Consider the following 8,656-nt stretch of genomic DNA (forward strand, 5'->3'; position numbering starts at 1 on the left):
TTTTTTTTTTATAATACAGGCATAAACACCAAGTTCAACCTGTGATAAAGATGCATAAGGAAGTTCCTGCATTAACCATCTTCCACAATGTAAATCTTTCTCCATCAGGAGTGGGGACATCATGTCTCCCCCTGCAGTTTACAGACAAGAGGTTCCAGCCTGTGCATGACCTCAAATATGGGCAGACTCTGGAGCCCCTGTGGTCCACACTGATGGACAAGAAGTTTAATTACAAATCTGGGATATGGTTGGGCAAGAATGCTTCCATTCTATGGCCCATCCTGCTACAGGGGAGCAGCAGGAGTACTCTTGTGTAAGATATTACAAGGCCTGAAACCTTCAACCACCTGACCTCATGATTAGAGGATGCCCACCATCACTCAGGCTCTGACATGGTTATCATGCTGATTGGGAATAGGAGTGATCTAGAGTTCCGCAGGGCCGTGAAGAGGCAGGAAGCCCACTGCCGCTCCTGGATGCAGACGGGAAGTGAGGAGCCAGCTTTGCTCAGGATCACGGGTTGACATTTGTGGAGACTTCAGCTCAAACTGCTTGCAATATTGAAGAGGCATTCATCCACACTACCAAAGAAATCTATAGGAAGGTCCAGCAAGGTTTATCTTATGCTCACAATGAGACAAATGGTAGAGAGATTGGGCCCCAGCAGTCAATTTCAACATCAGCCAGACCTGGTTTCTGCCAGTGGAACACTTGGGACACAGGGTCTTACCCTGATTGGTGCTGAACACACTACCCAAATCCAGCTTCCTGCAATAGTTTCTGCTCAATGGGTTTAATGAAAGAGATAAAAAAAAAAAAAAAAGAGATCTTACTTGCTGTGGTTGAAAGAGATCTTCCATCAGTGGCAGCCTCTTTTTAAGATGTGATGTTTGCCTTTCCATTTAAAGACCAAGGGAGAAACAGCCCATCCCAACTTGTTCTTCAGGGATGTTTGCATTCCCTATAGACTAGGCTCTTTTCATCATTTTAATTTATAAAATGTTGATGCTGGTGTATGGCCAACCTTTTAAGAAGTTAGAAGGACACTGAGAGGGCTTCTGGGACTCTGGGTGGTCTGTGGGAGTGGTCAACATTGATGAAAAACAAATCAAGTTACAAATCTGGGATCCGGCTGGGCAAGAATCCTTTAGTTCTATCACCCATTGAGACAAGGTCTTGCTAAGTTGCCTAGGCTGGACTTGAACATGACATCCTCTTGCCTCCACCTCCCAGAATACTGGGGTAACAAGTATATGTTGCCACACGTGGCTCACAAAGGACATCCTGTAGTTTAGGACTAATCGTCCTTTAACCTGACTTCACAACTCCTACCTCAGTGACAGTCTTTGACATGAAAATCTCTGAACTGTGCAGCTTTACCAGTTGTACTTGGGTATTTGCTTGATGTCTGAACTTGTAGGAGGAACTAGCAAGGAAAATTAAAGCACCTCATTCTTTCAGAGAACTCTGCATGTGGGACTAAATGTGCAGGGGACTCAGATGGAAGGTTCTGGAGAGTGAAACACTTCCACCCAGTATTTTGTTCACTGCACATGTGTACCTGACTGACAGTGTAAGTCCAAGCCAAGCCAGGTACAGAAGTTTCTCCAGAGACCTCATGAAGCCCTTGGTAATGTGTGGAACCTCAGAAAGCCTAGCACTGTGCAATTGTTTTCATGCTCCTAGGTCTGGAGTGAACTTGCTCTTTCTGATTATGGGCCAAGGTGCAGACTGTGTCCTAATGAGACCTGAACTGTGTGCTTTGATACATGAAAAATAACATGCGTCACTTACTAATTGGTCTTGCGCATAGGTTTTCCCACAAGGAGCTCTTCTTGACATAGCCATGCAAAACAGAAGAATAAAATGAGGTAAATCTGAGAAGGCCTCTGTGCTGGGAAGGAAGAGGCAGGGGAACTCAGAAGTCCTAAGTCCCCTTCTGTTTTCCAGTCACTTGGTTTGGTCTGCCAGTTTGGCCTAGGGCTCTGCACAGACCTATCAGCGCCTTCCAAGGGAGAAGACCTGTGGCCAAGGTACATGATGAAACCTCTGAGATTTACACCAAGCATGCAGGGGATGACTTACAACTTCTATCTAAAATGAATGCACGAGGAAAGCAACATTGCCTCGGCACTACTCTCCGGGAGCTCTGAGCAGTCATCATAGAGGCGGTGGCCACAGAGTCCTCTGCTGAGGGTGAGGGTGGTGTGGCATTGGAAGAGGTCATCAATGAATGAGACTGTGATGCTTTAACAGCTCTTGTAAATACTTATTTTTGCATATTAAAATGCGTAAAATTTATAGCCATTTTGTCTATGTGATAAATTAAAAAGCAAATAGTAGCTGGGGGAAGATCCATGTGCCCTGGCATGAGTAGCCATAGCTATGATGTATGATGTACAGGTACTTATTCAAACCTGGAGACTTACTGTTACCTACTCATGTACATAATCTTTGGCATGTGCACACAGCAAGAGCATAGGCAAAAAGCAGCTGGATCACTTCTCAGCATTTTGGCTAAGATCAAGTGTAGTAAAAAGCAGCTGGAGTAAAGCTGGGATCCTTTGTGGCCCTCCTGCTCCCAGGAGAGCCAGTGTGGTTTCTCGCCCTCATTTCCCAGATACTCAGGCTCTGAAACAAAAGCTTGTTCTCTGCAGGAAGTGCAGGATTCTCAGTCAAATGCCTATTGCTCCAGGGTACTTTCTCTGCTTTTCAAGAACTATACAGTGGTGTAGAGTAGCGTACCATGTAGCCCCAGCACTCTAGGAGGGTGAGGCAAGAGGATCACAAGTCTGAGCCCAGCCTGGGCCACTTAGCAACTCAGCAAGAACCTGTCTCATAATAAAACATTCAGTAGGCTGGGATGTAGCTCCTTGTGAAGGTCCTTAGTTCAGTCTCCACAAAAAAAAGAATGAGCCAGTCATTTATAGCTCAGGGAGAAGGCCCATGTCAACACTCACAGCCCACTCATTGAACTTTCTTTAACCCAGAGGAAGGACCTAGGTCTGCAGAAACGTTCTACTGAGGAGGCTTTAGTTTAGCTGTTAGGGCACCAGGAAATGAGAAATGTTCCATTCCCCAAGCAGCAGTGAAACTCCGCTCTCCTATGTGCCAGATTCTATCTTGATCCCGTGGACATGGAAGTTTGGCAACTGCAGAAACAGATAAGCAGGCTCACCCTCCTCCCAGCAACAGTCATCCCCTGATCAAGCTCCAGAGAAGTTTGAGGAGGTAGAACCATCTCTATCCCAAGAGGAGGACTTATCTTCACTTCTAGGTCCTTCTGTGACAACTAAACCTTGTTAAGTTGGGGAAGAGCATCTAGAGAGCCGGCCTGAAGCCACGCTCAGCCTTCAAAGCCTACCAATGAAATCAAACTTGTAGCAAAGGGAGAGGCTGAATCTGCACAGTCACCGCTATATGCTATGGCTAGACCTCCTCCACATCACCAGCTGATCTTTGCACCCCTAGATCACCATGATCACTTACTCATTACTGGAATTATGCTCACGTATGTGCAACTTAGAGCAACTCTAGAGGCTACCAAGGAAGCTGAATGTTTGGCCCAACAAGTGGCCCAAGGTTTATTCTCCTCTGCACTCCTGGAACTATTTGAGCCTTCCAATTTGGGCAATGGGTACAGCTCAGCAGCCAAACCATCAGGAGTTCCCGACGAGCCCCCTCCAGTGCCGAACTGACCTCATCTGAGGCTCAAGTGCCAGTGCTGTAGGAGATGATGCCATTTCTAAGGGCAGGTCTGAATCCAACTCAGCATTCACCATTATCAGTTTCACTATGTGAGCACTGACTATTTGCCTTCCCATAAGCCCTCATTCCCTACAGAGGCTGAACATTCTGGGTCCCTGAATGAGATTATAGTTTCTCCTTGGTAGCACCTTGGTGTGACACTGTACTTCCAGCCCAGTGGAGGCCTCAGCAACCAACCTGATACCATACCTTGGAGGACACCTCATTTCAACTGCCAGGGCCATCTGTGCAGGCTCAGCATACAGTACCACAAGCAAAGAGATGTGAAACCCAACACAGTCAAGTCAGGACCAAGCGCAAATTCTGTGGGCTTGCAGGAGGTTACAGTTTGTCCTCTGAAGCACCCCTAGGTTGCATTTGCACAGCCAGACCAGGTGCAGGTTCAGCAACTGAACCTGACTCCTAAAACGAGAGAGTGAGATAGGAACTCCCGAAATAAGAAGGGGCTCACCTGTGAGGGTTGAGTTGGATCAGTGTCGGATGCACCCTGCAATCGCAAAGACAGCAACTGTGAAGGCAGAGACAGCAGAGGCAGAGACAAAAGGGCAAGGAATGTGATTCAAATGACTTTTTCTTCAAAATAATTGCAGAATTTGAGAACAATGTACACACATACTTATTTTATAGACATATTCCAAAACTGAGATGTATAGTATAGGTTACCATTTTTTTAGTACATGATTTCTCTAGTAATGATAAATTATCTTCTAATTCTACAGAAGTATATAAGAAAACTAAGAAATCTTACTAGTAAACATCACTTTTTGTGTTATGTTCTAGATATTTCTTTAAAGTAGGTATTGAATGAAGTAGTCAAAAAACAAAAGCAAAAACAAAAACAAAAAACCCCAACAACAGCAAAAAACTCCTTCTCAAATTTTGGGCCCAAGGAGATAGCTCAGTAGAATAAGCACTTGCCTGGCAAGCAATGGGTCCTGAGTTCAATCCTTGGTACTGAAAAAAAAAAAAAAAAAGAGAGAGAGAGAGAGAGAGAGAGAGAGAGAGAGAGAGAGAGAGAGATTTAATTGATAGATCTTCATTTGGCCTCCGATCTGCTTCTTGATTTTGAATTTTTTTTGTATTAATGTTTAGGTTTGGAGTTTGGTTATGTAGCGTTATGTAGCTTTTACTGTTTTTAATGTGAAAATATTGTATTTATCATTCTTCTGTTTTCAACACTCCTGTGGTCTGAAATGTCACACATCTTGTTATTTGTTAAATCCTGAAATCCTATGAGGATGTTTTAAATCACTGTTCTTGATCCTTCATTTTGTTTAATTTGATGAGACTTTTCGATGTGTGTGTATGTGACATGTATGACAATCTTACTGCTCTGTATGTTGTCATTTGTATGAAAGTCGTGAATATAATACATTTTAAAATTTTATATAAAAAACAAAATAAATAATTTTTTTAAGAAAAGAGCAAGGAAGAGGCATGCAGAGCTGGTTGCGAGGGGGAGGTCAAAGGGGGAGGGAGACCTGGGAGCAAACTCCCCGAGGATGCAAGTTGCAGGAGCACCAAAATGTGAGCTTCCTCCTTCTGGTGTGAAAGAGAAGGGGGTGAAAGTAAAGACACGTTTCATTGCTGCGTGCAGGAAGGCTGCCAGGGAGAGTCTAGAGACCTTGGGGTGGAGAATGAGACGTTGGAGCTTTTATCAGATTGGCCTAGAGGTGGAGTGTACATGGACAGCACAGTGTCCTAGCAGGCGCTGAGTTGGGGAGGCTTGGCTCATACACGGAAATCAACAGTTCACAGTCAACCCAGGGAAAGGAGGATGAAGTTAACGTACGAGCGGGCCCTTCTCTTTGGTCTTGGGACTCCAGTGCTATGCTGACTTGCCACAAGGATGACCTGGTAGACCTCTGCAGGGGCACAGACCCCATGACTTTCAATCCATCACAAGGTCGGATTACAGAGGCACTGGTGGGGCTTTATTAGTATATGATATTACAAGTAGAGATGCATCCAACCACTGGACTACTTGGTGAGAAGATGCCTGCCTGCACTCCAGTTCCAACAAGGTCCTTATGCTCAGTGGAAATAAAGGTGATTTTGTATCTAGAAGAAAAGTAAAAAGAAGGTGAAGTTTTTCTAGGAGAACATGGTCTTATCTTCATGGAAACTTCTGCTAAGACTGCTTCCAATGTAGATGAGGCTTTGATTAAGAGAGGAAAAGAAATACGTGATACCATTCAAAAGGGGTCTTTGACGTTATTAATGAGCCAAATGACATTAAAATTGGCCCCCAGCATGGTGCTACTGTGACACATGTGGGCCATTAGGGAGGACAGCACCTTGGGGGAGGCTGCTGATGAGTCTCCTTAAACTGTAGCTGCCCAAGCGGGGGGCGGGGGGGAACCTCATTATTTCACCCTGCTTCTGCTCTGCTGAAACATGAAACTACTTGGAGGGACTTCATGCCGTGGAAGACTTTAATCCTTCAAAGTTTTGTATAACTGAATAAATGTTTAATGCTCACTTAACAAGCAAAAAGGGGGCCGGGGAGATGGCTCAGTGGAATAAGCACTTCCCTGGCAAGCGCAAGGGCCTGAGTTCAATCCCCGGTACCACAAAAAAACAAAAACAAAAACAAGCAAAAAGATTTAACACCATTGCATTTTTTTTTTTTAATTTTAGGGAAGAGTCTATAGGGTGTTCAGGGTCTAACTACTAGATCAGACTCATAAGAGCTGGGATTACAGGCATGTGCCACCATGCCCAATCTCAATCACCATCTCAGTGCACCCCAGGAGTGGGGCCAGCATGGCATTCCAGGGATCTAACCCCAGTCCCTCCATCTGCCTAAGCAGGCACTTTAACCTGCTGAGCTACCTCAGAATTTTGTTTTTTAATTTAGTACAAGGTCTACAGGCTCTCACTACACAGAGGGACTTGTATGTAGTGATCTTCCTGTTTTCAGCCTCCCAACTATCTCAGAACCTTTTTATGTGACAAAAATGGGGTTACTGGACAGATGTCATGGAAGCAACGACAGTGCAACAAATGGGGCTGTTCCAGCATTGCTTCGAAGCGACTGCACTAGAGGGCAAGGAATTGTTAGCATGGGGTTGCCAGATCCAGAATGAGAGGGCGAAGGCAGAATTGTGACAGAGGTAAACACCGGTTGTCCTTTCCTCCTCCCATTTATCCACCCAGTAACATCCATGCCTCCGTGTTCTGCCCTGTAAGCTGTTGGGTTCTAACCATGAGGAAAATCACAATGAATGAAAACAGTAACTGTCTAGCTCACTCTCTGTTGCATTTATAGTATGTACAACAGTGCTCATATACAATGATGCTCAAAAAATATGCTTGTTGAGCAATCTAATGAGTAAAAAGTTAAGACAAGGAAGGCATGCACACGTCACAGACTGTGGGAAGCTCAGGTACACCATTCTGAAGTGATGGAGCGACTGTGGAATTCCTGTTCTTAAACCAAGCAGTCAGTATGACTGCAATCCATTCAGATACTAGTCCTATAATTGGAGCAGCCCGTGACGAGAATTGCACGGAGGGAACTGCATTCAGTTTCCAAAGGATAAGGATGACAGTGTCAAAACACTGAATCCTCTTGAGGCCCTTGAAAAGTTCTCTTATGCCTGGGCATGACATTGTCTTAGGTAGAGATCTCGGCTAGCATGTGAGAGAAACTGTCCTTAGTTCCAAGCACTGAAATAAAATTTTAGCTCCAATGAAAATGAAATAGCTGCCACTTCTGAAGTCAGGTTGCCAGAATTTGGGGAAAATGTGCATTAGAAAGTCCCCAGGAGATCACTAACGTTCAGCACAGATCCATGTGTCCGAGGAGTGTGCTTAGGTCTCAGCTACTGTGAGACATATTGGCTTCCTTTATACTGGCCCTGGAACCTGAATAGCTGCAGCTTACTGACCCAGCAACTAACCAAAGAGGAAGCCATTCCACAGCCTCTGTTCCCTCTCAGTCCCATTCTTCTGTAGGCTTTGCAGCATGTGACATACTGTCCCCTCTTGGGCACTGAGACTGATCTGCAATCAGCCCTGTCAAAGAGGATCTTTCGCAAGTACCAGGAAGGACAGTGCTATGTGCTTCCAGGGTCACACCAGTAAAGTGGCCCGCAGTCCCACACAGCGGCCTCCCTGAGGTTCTCCTGAGCCAAATCACCAGCCAAGGGGAAGAGATGGCTTCCGTTGGCCCAGGCTGAGGAAGCTGGACGAGTGGCCACTCTCAGCTTCCTGGGATAGAGTGACACACCTACCGTTCCAACTGCCCCTAACCACTGTTTAATATGACTGCTAGACAACCCTTGGTGTCAGGAGCAGGAGGCAGGGCACCACAAATACCTCTGATGTAAGTATGGTGAGAATCTCTACTCCATAACATATATCACGTGAGGCCCAGAAAACACCAGTCAAGGCCACTCTGTCTCTTAAGTGCCCAGGGCTGAGGCAGCACTTGGATGGAGAAAGGTGCAGCTGGTGGGGTTGGCAGGGCTCTGTGCTAAGTTGTCAGGGTGACCGGGAGCCTGGACAAAGTAGAATGAGAAGTGTTCAGGTAGATCACCGTGGGGCCAGAAGGAGAGCAACACATGGAGATCTCATTGTCAGTAAGAGTGGAGAGGTGGTAGGAACCAAAGTGGCAAACCTCAGGGATAGTTTAGCAAAGAATTAGGGTTCAGAGTGCTGATGTTCATAGGAGAGGAAACGAAGTCTATATGATGAGCTAAGAATTTGGGGATCAGGCCTATGAGGACAAGAAGATTCACAGAAAAGCTGCACTCTGACTCCCCACTCTGCAACTAAGTTGAGACCCGAGTGACTGACTCTGCCTTAGTGGCTCTGTGACTTGCATTGGCTGCTGGCATTGCAGGGAGATGCCAGGAGAACCCCAGGAGCTGGGATACGGAAT

The 8,656-nt window shown here is 45.6% G+C and overlaps 1 pseudogene; it reads left to right on the forward strand.

The window, feature by feature from the left end:
* The first annotated feature begins 50 nt into the window (after nt 1–50).
* Nucleotides 51–6,083, forward strand: LOC101567327 (annotated as a pseudogene).
* Nucleotides 6,084–8,656: the final 2,573 nt, after the last annotated feature.

Source organism: Octodon degus, unplaced genomic scaffold (genome assembly GCF_000260255.1).
Source record: "Octodon degus isolate 3935 unplaced genomic scaffold, OctDeg1.0 scaffold00033, whole genome shotgun sequence".
NCBI classification, from domain to species: Eukaryota; Metazoa; Chordata; class Mammalia; order Rodentia; family Octodontidae; genus Octodon; species Octodon degus.